The sequence below is a fragment of the Neophocaena asiaeorientalis genome, unplaced genomic scaffold, assembly GCF_003031525.2.
Source record: "Neophocaena asiaeorientalis asiaeorientalis breed wild unplaced genomic scaffold, Neophocaena_asiaeorientalis_V1.1 scaffold192, whole genome shotgun sequence".
NCBI lineage: Eukaryota > Metazoa > Chordata > Mammalia > Artiodactyla > Phocoenidae > Neophocaena > Neophocaena asiaeorientalis.
The window spans coordinates 894,690-917,885 of record NW_020185326.1 but is presented as its reverse complement, the minus strand read 5'-3'; the positions used below and the strand labels follow the sequence as shown (position 1 = coordinate 917,885).

The window sequence follows — 23,196 nt, the reverse complement described above, 5'->3', positions numbered from 1 at the left end:
AGTTTTCACAATGGCCATGTGAGTAAGTTATATTTATTATATACACTCTATAGTTGCAGAAACCAAGGGTTAGAAGAGCTATGTGATTTCCCAAAGTCACACAGCTAGTAAGTGCCACAGACTGTAATTAAACTCTAGACAGAGATGGGAGCTCCCAACTTAATGCCTGTGTTACACTGCAATCTCTCAAAGTTTAGTGCTATTGAAGAGGTAGAGGCTATTTAGTGTATGCGTACAACTACCTGATAAAACTACACTTAGTGAATAGCCACAGAATTCTCCTACGGAGAAACTTACAAATCAGCAGCTTTTCTCTAGCAAGAGGAGTTACTATAATATAAAGATCTCTCTGGCCTGGGTAGCTCAGCTGGGAGAGCATCAGACTTTTAATCTGAGGGCCCAGGGTTCAAGTCCCTGTCCAGGCGCCAAGAATAAATAAATAAACAAAGTAAAATTTAGGGCTTCCCTGGTGGCGCAGTGGTTGAGAGTCCGCCTGCCGATGCAGGGGACACGAGTTCGTGCCCCGGTCCGGGAAGATCCCACATGCTGCGGAGCAGCTGGGCCCATGAGCCATGGCCGCTGAGCCTGCGCGTCCGGAGCCTGTGCTCTGCAACGGGAGAGGCCACAACAGTGAGAGGCCCACGTACCGCAAAAACAAACAAACAAACAAACAAAGATCTCTCTGAAAAGAAATTCACAAATCAAGCTAAATTTCAATATCAAGAATTTTCAGATTTTCAAAATTGTGTTGATCATTGCTCAAAACAAACAAAAAAACAAACCCAAAAAACAAAGAAAAACCCCTGATAGCTAAGAAATTCAATTTAACTACCTATATTCATTAAAAGATAGTTGTGGAACTGTGTTTTCAGTTCCTTACCTCAAATGTAGTTGTAATGCTACTTTTTTCTTTCTTTCTTTCTTTCTTTTTTTTTTTGCGGTATGCGGGCCTCTCTCTGTTGTGGCCTCTCCCGTTGCGGAGCGCAGGCTCCAGACGCACAGGCTCAGCAGCCATGGCTCACGGGCCCAGCCGCTCCGCTGCATGTGGGATCTTCCTGGACCAGGGCACGAACCCATGTCCCCTGCATTGGCAGGCGGACTCTCAACCACTGCGCCACCAGGGAAGCCCCTTAATGCTACTTTTCAGTCATTAGTTCATTTATTTACTCAACAAATAGTTTTAAACACTTAATAAATGTAAGGTACAGTGCTATCAGGGAGAAGTGCCTTCAATGAGTTTATAATCTGGTAATAGTCTTTGACTAACAAAAATTAGGAAATAAAATTATATTTGTTGAGAAGACTGAGAAATATTCAGATTAATTAAAGTTGAATTTTAAGGAATAAATAGATCCTGAATAATTTAACACTATTATAGTTGAAACAAGATACTACTGATTATTTCTTTGTTGTTATCGTTTACGCTTTTGACAAAGATATCAGCCTCTTAAATAAAGGCAGTTGTAAAATATGGTAGAATAAGGTAGTTTTACTCTGGTAAATACTGTGGTAGAGATCTGTAGTAAAAAATAATTAGTTGGCTTTGGTAGAAACTTTTATTATATTTGAGATGTCTTTTTTTGTGAAAATTCCAATAAAAGAATACAAAGCCCATTTGAAATTATATTTTTATTGCTAGCTAGTTACATATTTAGAGTTTATTTTTATCCACATAATGTAATAGTATTTCCAAATTTAACATGCATCTTTTGTTTACATAAAACAAATAACACTCCATTAACATGGTTTATACTCTAAATTATTTAGAATTATTAAATTATTAGCAGAAAGGAAAGCTAAGATAATTGGCTAGATTGCATTCTTTTGTTTTGATGGGACATCTTGCTGTGACCAGTCTGATGGTAAAGAATTCAAGAAACATCTCACAGGCAGAGGCAAGTATGGGAAAATGTTAAACTAAAAACAAAAACAAACTTAAAATTCGTCTACTGCTATCCAGCCTGATCTTATGACAAAAATCAATTAAACAACCATATCCAATTTCTCATCCTGCTCAGTATAAGTATCTCATTATCTACTTTCCCACTAGAGTCTACTTGCATGTAAACTGTCAATATCAGAGAACTTCAGAGAAGGAAAAAAAAATAAATGGACCAAACTATGGTTTGCTAAAGGCATAGTTTTATGCTCATTCTCTGAAAAAGGCAGTATCTCAAGCACAGCAAATTTTTCCCTACACCAGTTTATAAAATATATCTTCGGCTTACTGTCTTTTCTTATAGCCCCCTCCCAAATTTATAGAATATTATCAAAGGTTTCCATTTATTCAGCAAATTTTGAACAATCACTGTGTGCTAGGCACATTGCCATGCAGTGGGAATACAATTATGGGTACAATATAATCTCTGCATCCATAGTATTTGGGTCAAGAGTGCTCATCAGGGTCATATTGTAAATGGGGGGTATCAGGAATTCATTCGCTCTAAAAATATGTGATTCTTCCATCCTGCCTAACTTTCTTCAGAAAAAGAAATACAGGGCTTTAAGTGATAGCTGATAATAAGGACAAAATTTCCCCTCTCTCTTTAACTTCCAAGTATTAGCTCAACTTCTAACAATTTAACTTCAGACATTCAGGGGATAAGGAAGGGGCAGTATACCTTGATTTATTCAGATCATAAATGAACCTTACACATTTTTCTTAACTGAAATATTTTTAAAGTATATTACCACAGAAGGAAATTCTCACATATGCTGCAACATGAATGACTTTGAAGACATTATGTTAAGTGAAATAAGTCAGTCACAAATGGACAAACATTATATGATTCCACCTAGATGAGATATCTACAGTTGTCCAATTTAGAGACAGAAAGTAGAATGATTGCCAGGGGCTGGGAGGAGGGAGGAATGGGGAGTGTTTAATGTGTACACAGTTTCAGTTTGAGAAGATGAAAAAGTTCTGGAGATGGATGGTACTGATGGTGCAGAACAATGTGAATGTACTTAGTTCCACAGAACTGTACACTTAAAAAAGATTAATGACTAGAAAACATATGAAAGAATAAATCTCACTGGAAAGGTAAATATATAGTAAAGGTAATGGATTAATCACTTATAAAGCCAGTATGGAGGTTAAAACACAAAATAGTAGAAATTACTATGATTAAAATAATTAGTTAAGGGATACAAAATATGTAAAATGTGACATTAAAAACAAAACATGGGGGGATAAAAACGTTGAGCTTTGGAATATGATCAAACTTAAGTTGTTATCAACTTAAAATAGACTGTTATAGATATAAGTTGTTATATGTAAGCCTCTTGGTAACCACAAAGCAAAAACTACAGTAAATATATAAAAGATTAAGAGAAAGGAATATAACCATACCATACAGAAAGTTATCAAACCACAAGGGACGAGAGCCAGAAAAGAAGAAAGAGAGAGGAAATACAAAAGCAGCCAGAAAACAATGAACATAATAACAATATGTACATATTATCAACAATTACTTTACATGTACATAGACTAAATGCTCCAATCAAAAGATACAGAGTGGCTGAATGGCTAAAAAAACTATCTATGTGCTGCCTATAAAAGACTCATGTCAGACATTAAGAACACACATAGACTGAAAATGGAGGGATGGAAAAAGATATTCCATGCAAAGAGAAACTAAAAGAAAGCTGGAGCAGCTATACTTATATCAGATAAAACTGCCTTTAAAATAAAGACTGTAACAAGAGACAAAGAAAGGGGTTGCCGCCTAACAAGAAAGGCGTCAACCCAATGAGAAGATATAAGATTTATAAGTATATATGTACCCAACATAGGAGCACCTAAATATATAAAGCAAATATTACCAGACCTAAATGGAGAAATAGACAGTAATACAGAAATATTAGAGGACTTCAAAGTCCCAATTACATCAATGGATAGATCTTCCAGGTGGAAAATCAATCAGAAATCATTGGCCTTAAGTGACACATTAGACCAGGTTAACCTAACAGATACACACAGGACATTCCATCCAAAAGGAAAAGAACACATTCTTCTCAAGTGCACATGGAATATTCTCCAGGATAGGTCATATTTATTAAAACAAGTCAATAAATTTAAGAGTACTGAAATCATATCAAGCATATTTTCTGACCACAATGGTATGAAACTAGAAATTACATGAAAAAACCTGCAAAATCAGCCAATATGTGGAGGTTAAACAACATGCTATTGAACAACTAATGGGTCAAAGAAAAAATGAAAAGAGGAAAAAAATACCCTGAGACAAACAAAAATGGAAATTTGTATGGAACCACAAAACCCTGAGTAGCCAAAGCAATCTTGAGGAAGAAGAACAAAGCTGAAGGCACCACTCTTCTGGATTTCAAACTATATAGCAAAGCTATAGTAATTAAAACAATGTGGTATAAGTATAAAAACAGACCCATAGATCAATGGAACAGAGTAGAGAGCCCAGAAATAAACCCATGCATATATGCTCAATTAGTTTATGACAAGGAACCAAGGATGTACAATGGGAAAAGGACAGTCTTGTCAATAAATGGTGTAGGGAATACTGGACAGCTATATGCAAAAGAATGAAACCAGACCACTTTCTTACATTATACACAAAAAATTAACTCAAAATGGATTAAAGACTTGAACATAAGACCTGTAATCATAAAACTCCCCAAAGAAAACGGGTGATAAGTCCTTAACATAGGTTAACAAAATGAAAAGGGAACCTGAATGGGAGAAAATAATTGCAAATAATATATCTGTTAATATCTGTTAATATAGTTAATATCCTAACTATATAAAGAATTCATACAAGTCAATAGCAAAAGAAAAACATCCAATTAAAAAGTGGGCAGACTACCTGAATAGATATTTTTCTAAAGAAGATGTACAGATGCCCAACAGGTACACAAAAAGATGCTCAACATCATTAATCATCAGGGAAATGTAAATCAAAACCACAACAAGATATCACTTCACACCTGTCAGAATGGCTGCAGTCAAAAAGTCAAGAAATAAGTGTTGGTGAGGATGTGAAGTAAAGGGAACACTTATGCACTGTTGGTGGGAATGTAAACTGGTGTAGCCACTATAGAAAAATGGTATGGAGTTTCCTCAAAATATTAAAAATAGAATTATTGTATGATCTAGTATGTCTACTTCTGGGTATTTATCCAAAGAAAATGAAAACACTAACTTGAAACAATACACGCATCCCCATGTTCATTGCAGTACTAGATACAATAGTCAAGATATGGGAACAATTACCTAAGTGTCCATCGACCGATGAATGAAGAAACTATGATATATATTTACACAATGGAGTATTACTCATCCATAAAGAATAAAATGAAATCTTGCCATCTGCAACAACATGGACAAACCTCAAGGGAAGTATGCTAAGTGAAATAAGTCAGAAAAAGACAAATACCACACGATTTCTCTTTATATGGTGTGGATTCTTAAAAAAAAAACAAAACCTCATAGTTATAGAGAACAGATTGGTAGTTGCCTTAGGTGGGGAGGGGGGAGGTGGCGGAGAAATGGATAAAGGAGGTCAAAAGGTAAAAAATGGATAAAATGGTAATCTTTATGTTATGTATATTTGATCATAATAAAAAGTACATTATCACAAAATAATATACAATTTTCTGAAACCTCTGCAATGATAAATGATAGTGTTCCATATTGTACATAATTTTATGACAATGATCACAGGTGGTTACTCTGTTCCTCTGCCCTTGGTTCCCCAGGGCTTCTACTGACTTCAAGATCATATCTTATATCTCTCTAATATCTTTCTCACATCTTGGTAAATCTCATCTAGGGCATAATAAGGAAATTGAATTAATGGAGAAGTTTGGTTGGTTAGTACTCAAGAATATATACAATACTGAAGAAACCCACAAATCTAAAGATGGACATATGCTAAATATACTAGAGATCAAGTATCTGTGTGAAGAGAAGATGAAACAGGTGACAACCAACAGAGTTGGCATGTTCTCTGGTCCATTAAGTCAATGGAGAAAATAAACATGGTATTAGTGACAGATCATAAAAGGAATGCTGGTGAAAGTTAGTGTAGTAATTACAAACTTCATTTGAACACTCCTGATGGAAATATTAATCCACTAAAAGATGAAAATTCATTGTTTTCTGTCCTTCGGTTTGATTTTTTTGTTTGTGTTTTATCTTTAACTTGTCTAGTTGAATATTTCATCTTGAGGAAGAGGAAGAGGAAGAGAGAAATCAGGATACTTCTTATTGGGAGTTAATCCTGTTCAAGAAGAAGGAAAGCACTGATGGAATGTAAATCACTAGGCACTTGCATCCTGGAACTTATTTATTTGTTCTTATGTCTGTGTTTATGCATATATTTTCCCCTTGATATGTATCTCCTATTTATTCCCATCTTACTTCATCAAATGGTTTCTCTGAACTTTCACACTCAACTCTCCAATTACATACTTAATGTCTTAAATTTTTCTGTCTTAGTAAAAGCTATCCATTCATTTTTATATTACTTGATATCTGAGTTCCTTAAACATAGCAAAAACTGCTACTATAAGGAGAACAATGCATAGCTAAAATATTCCACTTGTTTTTGAGTAATTTGCAATCAAGAGGAAAATGTCATTCTTTCATCCATTTATCCAACAAATATTTATTGAGCATCTCCTTCATCCAAGACACTATTCTAGAATCTGGGGTGACAAAATTCCTGATTTTATGGAGCTTAAAAGGTAGTGGAGGCATGGAAATAGATAAAAATGGACTGCATTTATAAAATTGTAATAAATTCTTTGAAGAAAAATAAGTCAGGATAAAATATATAGAATAATAGGTTAATGTGATGGAAAGGAATTGATTGAAAGTGATAAATTTTCTGTTTTCTAATTCAATTTCTGCTTACCGAAATCTAACAAATGAGAATCACCTAATTTTGCTTTATAAATTCAATATTTCCTTTTTTCACAGATTACTTCCCTAATTAGACATTTTGGAAGAAGCATCCTTACAAAGTATTCTTACAGCTTCTTAAATTAAACATGCTTTCATATGCACATCAAATTTAAAGTAACTTAATTTACCAGAATTACCATTAATTTGGTCTACATTTGTAACACACAAACAGTAAAACAACCTGTTAGATGTGCATACATTTGTTTTATTAAGTTTTATGATTCTTGTGCAACCCTTCATTCCTCAAATTACACTGGTCTGGAAGTGATAGTAAGATCATAACAATAATAATGACAGTAACGATAAATACCCAGACTCATGCACACATTTATATTGAGAACAGAAGCCATTTACTACCATGCAGCTTACTCTTACAGTAACTGGGCTTTAATATACCAGAGAAATGTTCTCCAGGAGGATAAAAGATGTAAAGACTGTCATTGTTCCTTCTAGGAACTTCCCCCAAATCCTATTTAGATAAATAGCAAACCATTAGACTTTTCAGTAAATGTCATCAAAAACAGTTTACTCTGTAAGACTCTTCAAAATCTTTACATTACCTTATTCTGGAATAAGAGTAAAAATTGATGAGGTGGATTAACATTTCCAGAGAGTAAAAATAGTAAGTGCAAATGTATATAGCCAGAAATACACACACACACACACACACACACACACACACACACACACACACACATTTCCTCATTGAGAGTGCAGAGTGGTTAGTTAATAATGATAGAAACATGGACCAAGTTTATGAAGTCATTGTCTTATAAATAAGGATGTATTTTATTGTATTATGTGGGGTAAAAAATCAAATGACACATTTAAACCAGGATTTTGCTACAGGCTATGTAAAAATTGGTTTGTGGGCTGGGCTGAAGAGGAAAAGAGACTGGAAGAAAGATGATAGTTAAGGAAAAAAGATTCTGCTGGAATCCAGGCCCCAAATGATGAAGTTTCTATTTAGATATGAAGGAAATATGATACATCTGAGCAATAATTATGTGATTTTAGGTCAAGGTGGATGTGCATTAGGAGAAGAAAGGAGATCATTTTTAGTCTAAAGTTTCTAATTCCAGAATTTTTTGGATTGTAGTCTCAATAACCAATACAGGAGGCATAGGAGATAAACTAATTCTTATGAGAAAACAGTTTAATTTATGACCCATTATGTTTCAATTGTTCATTATGTTCAGTTTAGTCAGAAACACTAGGTAGCAGTTATATAGGTTAGGAGAGGATGTATTGTTACATACACAGAACAGACAATAATTCTTATATATTGACAAAGAAATTCTCTCCTCGATCAAACTTTAGCCAGACTCCCCTCAGTCCTCTTCTTGACTAGGCCAAAACCGTGGCTTATAAAGACTTGAACAGACACTTAACACAGTTTCTAGTAGCATCCCCAGGGCGCAGCCCTATTCCCTTTAAATGCCTGCCTGAGAAAAATCAAGGCTGCCTCAAGTATGTACGGTTTATTCCAGCCAACATCTGAAGAAAGGGCCCCTGCCTTCCAGCCTCTACGGAAGGGTAGGAGCCTAACTTTGATAAGCAACGGTTAGCAAACTCAGATAGGTTTCACATAGACAAACAACATCTTTTGAGCTTTTGTAATTTTTCAATTCCCTGACTCTACTCAAGGCTCTGCCATCCTACCTCTATATTCCCTCATTCTAGCTTTAAAACAATCACCTCTCCAAAAATCAGAAGAGCTCAGTTCTTTCCCCCTCAATTTAAATACTGTGATGCCTTGCATTGATAATATTCTCAGGGCAAGTAGTTAAAACACACTAATCTATCATTTTGAAGATGGCTGCATTATCATTTGATTAGGTACACTCTCTTAAAGGAGGTCACTAAGACAATTTGAACCATAGCTAATCTCTTGGATTTTTTATTTTCTTGGTCTTCCTTTTATTTAGCCTTGCTCATCTCTAGTTTCTTGCCTTCCCAGTTTCTCTAGCATCTAATGCAATTTTTTTTTTTTTTTGTATCCCGGTTCATAGATCACTTCCTCACTCTTAGATAAGACTAATAACCTAAGGTTTTAATTTCTTTGATGTACTCAAAAAACATCTTTTATGAGTTGGATCCAGGGTCCACAACATGTAAGTGGTGTGGTATGACCTGGGTCTGACACTTTACCTGATTCAGAGATAGTCAGGTGTTACTGGTGCCTGATATTGGCCAACATATAAATATCATAACTATTTGTAGTTTATTAGGGGGAAAAAACCAACAAAAACTGCAACTATTATACAGGATAGCATTATTATAAATTGTGAGTGTGTGTATGTGTGTGTGTCTAATATCTACTTCAAAATCATCTATGAGCTTGACAAGCAAGACTCAGAGTTTTATTTAGAGGAAGAATGAAGTAACTCTTTGGGGATTTAAAAACAATGTAGGTCTCAACTCTAACACAACAGAAAATCCACAGATACAATGAGTCATTTTAACCTTTATGCACAGACTTCACAGCATTATTCTTCTCTTTTGTTTAGTTTTGTCTTTTGGTTTTCTTTCCAATCTGATGAATTTTCACTTTTATCCTCCATATTTTTAATTTTATTTTCTTCATGGGTTTTTTCCCTTATTTCCTTCAATGCACTTTAGTTCACTTACGAATTTATCTACCCACTTACATCTTAATTTAATTCTGTTATTTTTTTGTCAGCCAATTCAATCATCATAGCTTTCTTCTACTGAGAAAGTGCAACTTTCCTAGGATTTGATCTGCTTTGTACAATAATTCATTGGGGGAATGTTTTTACCTTTAAGCCTGTAGCTTAGTGGTCCCTTTTTCTTTGGTCTGAATTATTTTTCATAATCTCTATACTTTTGTTATATGTTCTCTAGTTATTTTCAAATGAAATATCCAAATATCCAGATTTGTGTATGTTTTATTCCTCTCACTGTGCATGCAGGCATTGGCTGGACTCTTTTACTCAGATTAGCAACTAGAGAACAGGTTAGTGTTTATAATAGTTTTCAGACAAATTCTAATTTCTAGCCCAGAGCTGCCACACCTGCCTCACTTTCTAATTCTCTGATACCCTAAATAACATAATTCATTAGAATCTATATAATTCCCAAGATTTCATGCTCTAATCCTCTTCCTGACTCTGCTCTCACAAACATCAATGGAAGTTATCCTTTCTAGGCAATAATGTTTGTCAGCCTCTCTTCTACTGTTAATTGTTAAAGATATAAGGGGTACTATTAAACTCTGACATCAATGGTGTCTTATAAGGGGAGACCACACAAAGGTCATGAAGTCAAAATTCAAATGCAAAATTCACTACTAGTTTAACTTATCTGAATAAGGAGCAAAGACAGGACTCTCATACAAAAAGACTGTATATACAGAAGGTTAGGTAGAAGGAGGATTATTCCTATTACCTTACATCTAGCTAGATGTCAGAGAACACATCTACTTGAGGTTCCCAGGTGAGCTGACTCTCTGGGCCCAAAAGCAAAGGAGATGGGTGTAGGAAGAGAAAAAGAATGAAGAGAATAACTTTCTGTTTCATCCTGGTCTAGAAAAGAGAAAGCTGTTTTTCAGGCACAGTAAATTAATTACGTGGTGGTAAATGTACCTCCTAGAATTGGAGGAGAGTTAAGCTATCTCTTTTTCAATGAACAGAAAAAGGGATGTTGTTTATTTAGCTTCCTGAAACTCTGGCATCATAGAAAATATAGCAAACATTTATGTCAGGAAACATTGTTTATATTAAAAAAAAGTTGCGTGCTCATATTATTCTAAGTCATTAATGCCTAAGAAATGTTAATTTTCTAATCTTTCTCTTAAATGAAGAAACTGGTTATCTTTCCATTTTCTTCATTGGTCAAATAAATGGGTATTCTAACTCTTTACCAGATGAATCCATTGCAGATATTATGGAACTAATGCTAAAATATGAAAGACATCTCCCTGGAAATAAATGGTTCAGGCACATATTGTCTGTATTTCTATGGTGATATAATAATTTTATAACACTGAATCAGCTCATCAGCAGCCAGTATTTTATTCATTGCAAAGAAGTGCATGCTGTAGGTCTATGTGTGAACAACCAATTTGTTGGTACAGATGATCTCACAGGAGAACAAAATTGTACAGTAGCAAAATGAAAGTTTTTTTCCTCATTTTTGTGTCTTCACAAGAGATAGTTTTACCACTAGTAATTATAATCACTAAAAATGATTTTTTCTTCATACAGTCTTGAAAAGCAAAATATTACATTAATTTGCTTAATTTTAGAATTCAGATATTTACATTCTTTACAAAGTATTTAGATTCTTCTACTACTATGGATTTATTTTTGGTCTTACTTATTCATTCATTCAGAAATATTGATAAGTACCTACTCTGTTTGAGGCAATGTACTTGCAAGAATATGTAAGTTAGAGTAGCTGCCCCCATGGAGCTCATTTTCTATATTTTACAAAATTGGTATAATATTTACACTATTTTTTACAGTTCTTTTTAACATGATACATTGTCTTAAATTATTTATATTATAAAATATTACTTGAAAATATCATTATATAATATTTGTATAATGTTGCATTTGTAGATAAGTCACAGCATACTTAACCAATTTCTTATTTCTGGACAGTTTGGCTGCTCTCAATTTTTCAGAATTACAATGGTGTTGCCAAGACAAACTATATGCAATCACTTTAAAGTACATCTGTTTTGTTTTGTTTTGGTTTTTAGGATACATTTTAGAGTCCAAGTTTTTAATCATTTAAAAACCATGTTATAGGGACTTCCCTGGTGGTGCAGTGGTTAAGAATCTGCCTACCAATGCAGGGGACATGGGTTCGATCCCTGGTCTGGGAAGACCCCACATGCTGCGGAGCAAGTAAGCCTGTGTGCCACAACTACCGAGCCTGCACTCTAGAGCCCGCGAGCCACAACTACTGAGCCCGCATGCCACAACTACTGGGTCCGTGCGCCTAGAGCCCATGCTTCTCAACAAGAGAAGTCACCACAATGAGAAGCCCAGGCACCACAATGAAGAGTAGCTCCTGCTCGCCACAACTAGAGAATGCCCGCGCGCAGCAACGAAGACCCAACGCAGCCAAAAAAGAAAAAAAAACATTTTATAAACATTGACAAGTGTACCTGATTGTCTAACTCAATTATTCTCTATATTTCTTGGTTGACTTAGTGCAAAAAAAGTGTTATATGTGTCATATTACATATATACAATTTTAATAATAAAACTGCACTGGGCAATTTAAATAAATCCTATAACCTAATCACCTTAAGTTGTTTCTAGATATTTGAGATATTTTTATTCTCCCAGCTGAAAAAGAAATCTAGATGATCCAACTTTAGGTAAACGTTAATGTATGTAATTAGTTTCTAATCTATACCTTCAAATCCAGTAGTTCCTGAAGGTATGACAGTTATTAGAGCACAGTAATCAATGTTCATAACAATTGCCCTATTGAATGATAAAATTGTTTTCAGTTTATTTGATGTTAAGTTATGGATTATTTCAAAGCTAATTACTTGTATTAGCAGGCTATTAAATATTTGCTGATTGTTTATAAAAGATTATTTTCATTCAAGACATTTTTCTGTCATCTCCATCATATCTTACTAATGATTTGGAGAGTATGGGAGTACACTTTCCTAAATGTGATTTTTTTACACCTAACCCATGTGGATCAGAGTCTTCAAAGTCTTCAAAAAGACACAACAGGTGTGAAAGAATGAAACAGGGAGAGTGTAGCTCTAACCTCTGAATTATTAGCTAAAATTACTAATAGATTATAACTTTCATCTTCTTACTCATAGAAGGGGAAAACAATACCATTCTACCATCTGAATTACATTGCTAGCTCAGGTCAGATCAATGGCAAATTTGAATGGAATATTTTATAACTGTTTCCGTATTTGAATAGTTTCCAATAGTTTAGAACTTTGAATGTTAAATTATTCCTAAATAATAAAAATGACAGAAACTCCGCTCTAAAGTGACCCAAATTCATTAAAAATATGTTCCCTCTGTTTACTAAATGAAAATTTGAAGTGTTCACTAATGGTTTCACCTACCAAGACAAATTTATTCTTTGGCCTGGGTAATCACGGATTTATTAATTTAGGTGACATAGGCTAAAATTACCTGAGTTATGTAAATGATCTCAATCTTTGTTTATGTGTGTATATAATATTTGATCTCAAATATTAATTGTAGTATTCAAAACTGTGAACTGTTTTTCATCAAATAATTACACTAAAAATTATTTAACTTTTTGGTTCTTATAGATTAAACTCACTTTTAATTAGACAGTAATTATCTCTATGGTTTTAATATTATTGAATACTCACAAAATGTATTGGCCATTACACATTTCATCCTTTAAGGATAAACGGCTATCTGGGTAATTAAATGGGTAACTGATTTAATGGATTTCTACACTAACAAAATTAAATAACTACCTGGCCCTTAATTTCTTTATTTTTTAAAGATCAGACCCACACAAAACTAGAACTAGCACCCAGGTATGAAGGATTCACAGCAATTCTCAAATAGTGATGACAGCTTGAGTGCTTATTATTCACCAGGCACTATTTCATTTTAACTCATACCTCTCCTTTAGGAAGATGAAGATGTGCTCCCCATGTTATGCATGATGAAATTGTGAACACTGAAAAATTACATAACTTGTTTCAGTTCTTTACATCTTGTATGACAAAGCCAGGATTTAAGTCCAGGCAATTAGACTTATAAATTCACTCTATTAAACGTCATATTAAATAGTATACTGTCTTATAAAATGTATATAAACTATAAGAGGAATAGTAACAGAAGATCAGAAGAAGAGATAATTCTTGGCTTAAAGTAAAATTCTCCTGACAAAACAGGAGCCTCATCTAACATGCATTGCATACCATCCAGGTTTAGGACAATTTTGAATTCATTATCTTATATAAGCCTCAAAAAATTCTATAATAATTGTTTCTTCAAAATTAATAAAACTGGTAACTGGGATTTGAACCCAGGCTCTCTCCAGAATAATAGATCATCTTCTCTCTGCTACAATATTTCTCCTTATTAAACATAGTAAAGAAAGTGCTTGAGACTGAATTTTTTCCATGTGATGTCCCTCAAAAATATGCCCTAAGTTATTATGAAATTAACAAAGAAAAAACACTGTGTTTTTTTACTAGTGTTTCAGTGTTTAATATATGTTATTAAGATACAGCTTTAACTGAATAAAATTTAAAAGTATTATTAAGCACTGGCTGAATTCTATGCTGTGTTTTATGGTATTAGCAAAAGCTTTTAATTTAACATACGGTGATAGCTATTCTCCTATTTTATCATGAATGTTGCAATATTATTCATAAAACAATCAGCACTTCTCTGATTAAAGATAACATAACTATTTACCAAAACTTCACTGTTTCTTAACTGCTTTATAAAAGTTAAGCTGGAGTTGTACACTCTGTTATTATTAGAGCAAACCAATGTGTCAAATGATGATAAAATAGGGACAAAAGTATAAAAAGATAAATTTCTATTATTGATTAGATGAGAAAATTCTGATTTAAAATAATTTCAGACAATAAGTAACATTATCAGTAGTACAATTTAACCCATTTTGGAATTATAAGTGTCATTATATTTAATACATCGTTTTAATTAATTCATTTCAAATAAATGTTTTAAGTAAACATCGTGCATATAAATCTAATGTTAATGGCAAGATTTTAGGCAATTTACATTTTTAATGATTAGTAAATAATTGCAGTACATTCTACCACTCTGCATAATAGGAAAATCTGATCAATAGAAATGGCAAACTAATAACTATATTTTCCAGCATTCTGCTAATAAAATACTTTGGTAGAATAGTCTTTCTTATTGTATCAAAATGCATTGAATCATATGTATAACTGATTCACTTTGTTATGGGGCAGAAACTAACACACCATTGTAAAGCAATTATACCCCAATAAAGATGTTAAAAAAAAATGCATTGAATCCTATGAAAGTATTCACTTTATTTAATCAAGCAATTGTTACTGACAATGAAGAATAAAATAATGAAATAAGAACCCTAATTCAAAAAGATTCACCACTATTTTTGCGAACACATAATGGGAAGTACAAAAACATTATGAATGCCTTCTCTGAAGTCTAGGCTCAGTTAAGAAAACAGTCTTCGATAAGGGAAGGTTCATGTTCAATATCAAAAGCACAGTAAATGGCAGATACAGGGATAAAGTTCAGGCTAGCTGAATCTTAAGTTCTACTCTCTTTCCATAACTATCTGAAAGTAATGTTTTATTGGTACAGTCTCTTGCCAAAAGATTTAAACAGAATTTTTGCCAATTATTTTGAAATCCATATTAAGGAAAACTCTTAGAATATCAGATGGACACTGAGTTAGCTCTAAGCATCATGCGAGGTAGCCAGATGTGTTGCTAACCATTCTCTTATCAACACAAGATAACGTTTCCAGCTTGCTCAGTGCAGCAGAATTTGATGTGAGTAGGCATGGCAATGACCTGACTTAATTATGATTTTGTTGGATATAGTGCAGACCTCTTAATGCACCATTAGTTCCTTTTATATCCTTGTCCCAGAATTTCTTTGCTTTCAGTCACACACTTTTTCCAATTCCAGATCAACATGCCCTTGTGAACTTCTAATGCCTCTCAGAGATTGAGTCCTGAACTTCCAATATAATTTTATTGTTAAATCTGTTTTTTATTATTGGAGTATAGTTGCTTTACAATGTTGTGTTAGTTTCTACTGTACAGCAAAGTGAATCAGCTACATGTATATATATATCCCCTCTTTTTTTGGATTTCCTTCCCATTTAGGTCATCACAGAGCCCTGAGTAGAGTTCCCTGTGCTATACAGCAAGTTCTCATTAGTTATCAACTTTCTTCATTATACACTTCTACCTTTGCAAAATAACCAACCAAAATTTAAACTAAAAGCACTCACAAGTATCAGTGTCCATAATGATTATAAACTGCTATACATTTAATGATTTAGGTGTTCATATTTTCCTACACATTTACTCCAATAATATATATAGTGAATTCAAGCATTTTTCTAACATTTCTGATATTTAGAAATAGAATGAAACTCCAGATAGGGTAATTATCAAAGGCACATGGTCTATTTTTTTCCTGAGAATTTGGGGAAGAAATATTCAAATTATCAAAAATGTGTTGCACTTTTATTTCATGTCCATAGAGGTTATAACTGTAACAGAGGCGGCCAAGGGTAGTTAAATAACTTACCTAAGGAAATGGAAGAGCTAAGATTCAAGCCAGTGCTGCCTAACTGCTGAGCCAGAGCTCGTCAATGTGTATATTACATGAAAAAGCTCAATAGATCCCATTACCAATTTTCAGTTTGATTTCTGGCCAGTGATTTTAAGTCTAAAAGATTGTATTTAGTTTCTCTTTTAACATGGCCCCATAAGCTTTTTCTTCAAATCACAAAGACTTCATCTCTCTCTCTCTCTCTCTCTCTCTCTCCATATATATATATATAATATAATTTCTAATAACTCATTTACAACAGAAAAAATATATTTGTCTAACATTATCATTTTACCACACTTACAGTTAATGTATTGATGGATATAATTCAGAGAAAACTGCAAAATATTAAAGAAATTGTCTGAATCAGAGATATATAAGAAACTAAGGTAAAATAATCTCTGAAGTATTTTGACTAATCTAGTTAAATTTCAACTCTATAGTATAATGTTTCCTAGGCACTATTGCCGCTATTATCACAAATTACTACCGATGAAAAATCTTTCATTTTGAAGGTAGAAGTAAAATGATTTGTAAGAGAAATAACTGGGGAGAGGACAAAGACAGAGAATACTGAGAAGATGAAAACTGTAGAGCAAGTAATTGGCAGTTAATTTGAAAACTCCACTCTTTGATGCTTGATATCATTTACATTTTATACTGCAATACTTAATATTATGCATCAAACAGCCAACCAACCATAACTAGCCTAACATGGTCAGATGGCTGAAGAAATAGGGCAAAAAATTAAATAAATTAAGAAAATTATGTGATGTTTTATGTGTATGTGTGCATGTGTGTCGTCTATACTTCTGATTCATCAAATGCTGAAAAACAAATTAGCCATAAAATATGGATTAAGCTTAGCAGTTGTGATTTGAATGGAGCATGATATCACGGTATTAACAATTAAAATTTTCAATAACTATTTCTTTAATCATTATATCTACTAAGGGAAATGTTTGGTGGAAGTTGAACTAACAAGGATTCTGTGGGACTACTGCTAGACTCTATTTTATTCTCTCACAAAGGAACTATGTGGCAGGTCAATGAAACTTGCAAAGTCAGCTTGTTTTGCAAAATATCTATGCTTTAGGGTATGATAATAAAATAACTCCCTATCAATGTATTACATGTAAGTAGCTACTGAATTTATTCAATACAACTGTACTTCACTATTATTGTCATCTTAAAATTTGCTATATTTTCTTCCTCTCACGTATTAGTGTCTGTTGACCTGAAGTCTTACACTGAGTTTTGGTTCAGACATTTTTCAGTTTTTATAACTGCTCTCCTTTTTCTTTTGGAAGGCAACATCTACCCTTTGAGTCAGAGATGCGTCCAAATATATATTGTACTTTAGTATCTTTTGTTTTCACTCAAAGACTTAGTGATTTTATGTTCATTTCATTCGTTAAAAATGTTTCCAGGACTGTTTTTTTTTTTTTTACCTGTATTTACTTTTAGAGCTTTTATGGCTTTATTTTTGTTTTGATCTTTCATTTGTGGAGATTATTTTGTTTATTATTCAAGTTAGGGTATACTTTCTCTACAAAATGTTTACCAGTTATTCCTACACAATAATCTGAAGCAGACCTTATGTTTTCTTCCTCAGTGATTTAATATTCCGCGTCTTTCATGTACAAAATTATCTTTGGGGGGACCATTTTTTAGCTTACCACACAATGCTAGCACAGTTTAATTATTTCTGTCCATCATTCTTAATTTCCATATATACTTTTGTCTACTGTATTTCCTCCAGCTGATGAATTTGGGCATTTATATTTCCACTTCTTTCTTTTCTTTTTTTTTTTGATTACCATTGGCATAGCAGATCTTGAGCCATCCTTATTTTTTCTCAACCTGGTTAGTTTTTACTTTTGTGGCTCTATTATTCTTTCTTTCCTTTTAGAGTATCCACCAAAAGAGAAGGGGGGGGTGTCTCTCTTTCAAAAATTTATATTCTGCTGTAACAATGAAAAAAGTCTTTCAACTAGCAATTACTAAGATTTATTTTTATTAAGGGCATTTAGGTAAATGCATGCACATATATACAAACACGTTTGCAAACAGCCATTAATGTTTTAAATTTATTTACTGTATATCTTTCATCCTAAAATAATATGTTAAAAATAAATATAAGATATAATATTATCATATTAATGCACTAAGACAAAAAATTCCTCTTGATTTCTTTTAAAACTGAAAGTAGCTGACTGTACTATTGATGCATGAGTAACAGAGAATATATAAATAAAATTTATTGCTGATAAATAGAATTTAAGAAAAAAATTAATCTGACATACATTAATGATGCAGATGATAGTACTGTGCTTCTTATAAGTGGAAGGTGAATCTCATAAGGTCTGTAATTATATTTCTTTTATATGAACAAGTCACATTTTTTTTTCAATGTATGTGTGGGTTTCTAACAGTCTATAAACCAGTATGTATATTGGTAAGTTTCCCTGACAGTACATGCAGTTAAGTCTCTCTCTCTCTCTCTCTCTCTATCTTTCACACACACAAACACACACTTTTCAATAGTTCATGTGCAACAAAATTACAAAGTAACTCATTTTACATGGTAAGAGGAAGGATATTGAAAATGTAAGATTTTTCTGATAAAAGGTGTAAAATTGAGGGATTCATACCACAAGCCTTCCATGAATAGTAATTTTTCATGACACGGAGACTTTAGAAAAGAGTGTTTGTGTATAGAGATTCTCAAGCCAAAGAGTGCATCAGATTCAGGGGCCCAGCTGCTGGCATTTACAAGGTGTGAGTTAGATCTTCTGAATGAGGTACTCAGGCCTTGAGGGTAGAAGTAATGAAAGCTTCAAAATAATTCCTTAATTAACTGAGCATATGTATGAGTTTTTACATAAATACACATGATTATCTCCAGAATCTGACTAAATGGTCTAGAGTGAGTTGTGAGTATAAGTACTATTTAAAGCTCCCCAGGAAATTCTGCTTCCAGAAAGATGGAGTAGAAATACTTTCCCCTATTTCTCCTGCTAATTATATCTAAAAACCTTGAACATTTTACATAAAATATATGTAAGAAGACTCTGATATATATAGAGAAGGTGGCAGAACAGCTAGGGACATCAGGACTTGAGGACAGAAAAACATAGTGAGTTTGTTTTTCCATTTTTGTCTTTGGATTTTGCGGGGGGGTTGCCTCTGGAGAAACCAAACAGGAATGCAAAAAAAGCTCTAATAAAACATGCTCTCTTTAGCTAAAGGACCAGAAAAAGAGCAGCTTAGCAAAAGAGACAAATTTTAGATGGCTCCACTCCTACTTCTGCCAACAACAGCTGAGTGGGAATCAAAACATCCTTCCTCACTAGGGTGTAACTCCTGAGAGCCTTAGAAAATGTGTCTCAGAATTATTTCCCCATGAGTTGAAAGGGGCCAATATTTATCCCTTTATAATTATGTCCCATTAGTCATGGGTAGCCCCCTGGGCATTGGCTTTCTTACGTCTAGACTGCACGCGCATGCATTCCAAGTAGGTTCACAAAGTGAGGTGTTTCTGCTTGTGATAGTATTAAGGTATTTGAAACCTACATGGAACAGACTGACATAAATGGACTTGAGTAAGAGATGGAGTCAAAAAGTATCTAAAGTAATATTTGAAATGTGTCTAATATACAACCTATCAGACTTAAACACATTAATTGGTGGGTTAAAATAGAGAGTATTTTCTGTGCTGTCCTCACAACTCCAATTCTTATGACATAGTGTTAAGATAGGTGAAAACAGAATGAGTTTTCAGTCAGAAGACCTGATTCTTCCATTTACTAGATACGTTATGGTGAACGAGTTACATGACCTCTCTTAATACCATCTTTCTCATTTCTAAAATAAAGATTAACAGAAGCCCATGAGATAATATATGCTAACTGCTTAATACCACATTTGGTAATAAACAAATATTAATTCCTTTCACTTTACCTCTATTAATTTAGCAGCTAATAATAATCATATATTATATTCCTATAATGCTTTCTAGTTTATGAAAATTTAAACATATCATTCCATTTAATAGCCATAATAATTCTGTGATGTTTCCAGAACAGACATCATGTTTTATAAGTGAAGACACAATGTAGTTAGTGAATGAACATTTGTAACTCAAATTCACATTTTTTTCTCTTCAGATACAGTGCCCTTTCCACTACATGATGCTGCCTCCTAAGAATACATTTTAGTTAATCTAAAATTTTGTTTATACTAAATTAAATTTTATAAAGCCTCTTTGGGACAGTAAGAATACATGCTGGAATAAGTCACTGATCTCATTCTTAGAGTATTAAACAGTCAGAAATGATCCCAGGAACTGCAGTTTTTTTTTGTTTTTGTTTTTGTGTTTTGTCTCGAGGAAGGATGGTGCTTAAACCACGTGTAAATGAAATAGCCAATTGCCATGATGTTTATATTCTACAAGGGAACAAACTGTCACATTCTTCACTCTGACTTTAGAGCTCTAAAAGACCAACTAACTATATAGTGTCCAGCTACTTATGAATATTATGTGATTCTGTATAAGCTCAATGATACAACCCAACTTATATTCTGTCTCCATATTTCATACAGATAATACCATATTTCACAAAGATTTGGTAATTATTCTTCAAAATGTCACACCACATCACCTTCAAAGGTGAGAGATGGAAAAAAATCATCCCTTCACTCCATTTATAACCTATTACAAGGTTGATTTTTCTTTTCTTTGTTCCTGTTCCTTTTTGATCTGGGTAGAAATAGACTGTACTTTGAGACTTTCATCAAAAAGATTCTCTTCAACCTCCTCCATCAGTTATAAAATTGTACTTCTATCTTTCTTGAAGAGTGATATTTTCTAATATTGTTGCAAGAGCAGTCCTGATTTAGATACAGAAGGCCCTCTTCTCCTTTCCTTTGGAAATTTTGCTGTGAAATTACCTCCCCAGTTCTCTATTAATTGGTTCAGCAGATTTTTATCCATGCAGTCACACTGCTGATTTTGTCTGTCTTAAAGAGTACAAGAATATGGGAACATACTTCTATTTTTTATTTTTTTTCACTTCTTTAAAACTTATGGCACTAATTGTTTTCATATTAGAACATAGAATTACCTGCATCTGAAATTCATGTACACTGCTTTAAAGAGTGTATATTCTTCAGACATCAATCAACTTTTGAAGATGGTTTAATTTTAGCATCTAGTAATTTACACAGTTAAAAGCTATGTAAAGCAGGCATATGTCCTCCTACACATGATTTGTTTAAAAACAGAGAGCAGCTAACAATATACAACTATCACAATTATCTAAGAGCGGAGACACCTATATTTAAACTAATTATTCTCTTGGTTATTATCTAGAAATGTTGACTATAACATGCCTTATAAAATGGTGTTTTGATGTTAAAAATAGTTTATTTACTAACTATAACCAACATTTCATCTAAAGCAGTGATTTTGAAAACTTATTTCAACATAATCCATATGATTCCTAAAATCAATTCTTAGGATTTCTTAGAGAAACTAGATTTGTCTCTTGATATTAGTGATTTATTCTATAAAGTTATTATTCCTGTTACACTATGTTGAACCTAGTAGTTTTAATGTGAAAAGCAGGATAATGTTATGTTCTCTGTTCAGAAACAAAAGTGTTACCCCCTTCCTACTCCTACTCCTCTAAGTATTATTTTGTGAGATAAAATCTTTTCCACTTATATTTAGGTGAAAATCCTACAGCGTTTTTTAGTTTCTATCATGCTCTGGATCCTTTTCTTTTGTTATTATCTGTTTTGTAGGTTTTCCACTTATCAGAATGGTTGGTGCCTTAGTTCATTTGGGTTCCTATAACAGAATACCATATACTGGGTCACTTACAAATATTAGCAATTTATTTCTTACAATTCTGGAGGCCATGAAGTCCTACATCAAGGTGTCAGCAGATTTGGTGTCAGATGAAGGCCTGATTCCAAGTTCATACGTGGCTGTCCTCTCCCTGTGTCCTCACAAGGCAAAAGGGGCAATAGAGCCCTTTGAGGTCTAATTTCTTTTAAAAGGGCACTAATCTCAATCATGGAAGCTCTACCCTCATGACCTAGTCACCTCATAAAGGATCCATCTCCTAATACAATCACATTGGACGTCAGGATTTCAACACGTGAATTTTGGGGGGACGCAAACATTCAGTACATAACAGTGGGATTGATCCAGGATTGCTGTTGTGTGTTCTTATTGAAATAGAAAAACCAAGGGAGGAGATTCTTGAGGATAATGTTTCAGTAATAGTTTAAGTGAGGATTATGTGACTTTTAATACATGTAGAAGGAATTGAAAACAGAGGATGAAATTTTCAGAGAAAATTGAGGGACAAAAAGTTTAGAGAAAGAATTCATGAGGCTGAATTACAGCTTTTGTTAGAATGAGGGAGAAAGATATAAGGATTGTAAGTTGGAGAAAGAGCATGAGATTGTTTCTACTTATAATTTTTTTTAAATGGATTAGTTCTGGAGGCTAACAAAGTCCAGGTTGGTTAGGGCATGAGATGGAAGAAGAGTAATCATTCTTTTGAAAGATATATACCTTGATTCTACTTGAGAGCTGCGTAGGCTATGTACATGGTTATAGAAATCACTAGGAGAAATGGAGAGGGAAATTAAACAACAGTGCAGTCATTAATAAATGGAGTGGGGATGGGGAGAGAGGCCAGGAGTTCAGTAGAGTGAAATGAAGGAGATGAACTGTTGTATAACTTAATGACATTGATGTAAAAGGAGGAATGTTAATTAAGATAGCACTGGTTTGGAGGGAAATTGGAAAAGAATCCTAAAGTCCCTTCTTATATCTGCAGGAGATCAGATGCTCTGCTACACTGGGGTGGTCTATGGGGAAACAGTGGTCTATGTAGGGGGAGCCAAGATTCAACCAGGTAACAA

The 23,196-nt window shown here is 33.5% G+C and overlaps 1 non-coding gene across 1 annotated transcript; it reads left to right on the top strand.

Annotated features, from left to right (window-relative positions):
- The first annotated feature begins 352 nt into the window (after positions 1 to 352).
- On the top strand, positions 353 to 425 carry TRNAK-UUU (transfer RNA lysine (anticodon UUU)). The gene has a single exon. It is a non-coding gene; the product is annotated as a tRNA-Lys (tRNA).
- Positions 426 to 23,196: the final 22,771 nt, after the last annotated feature.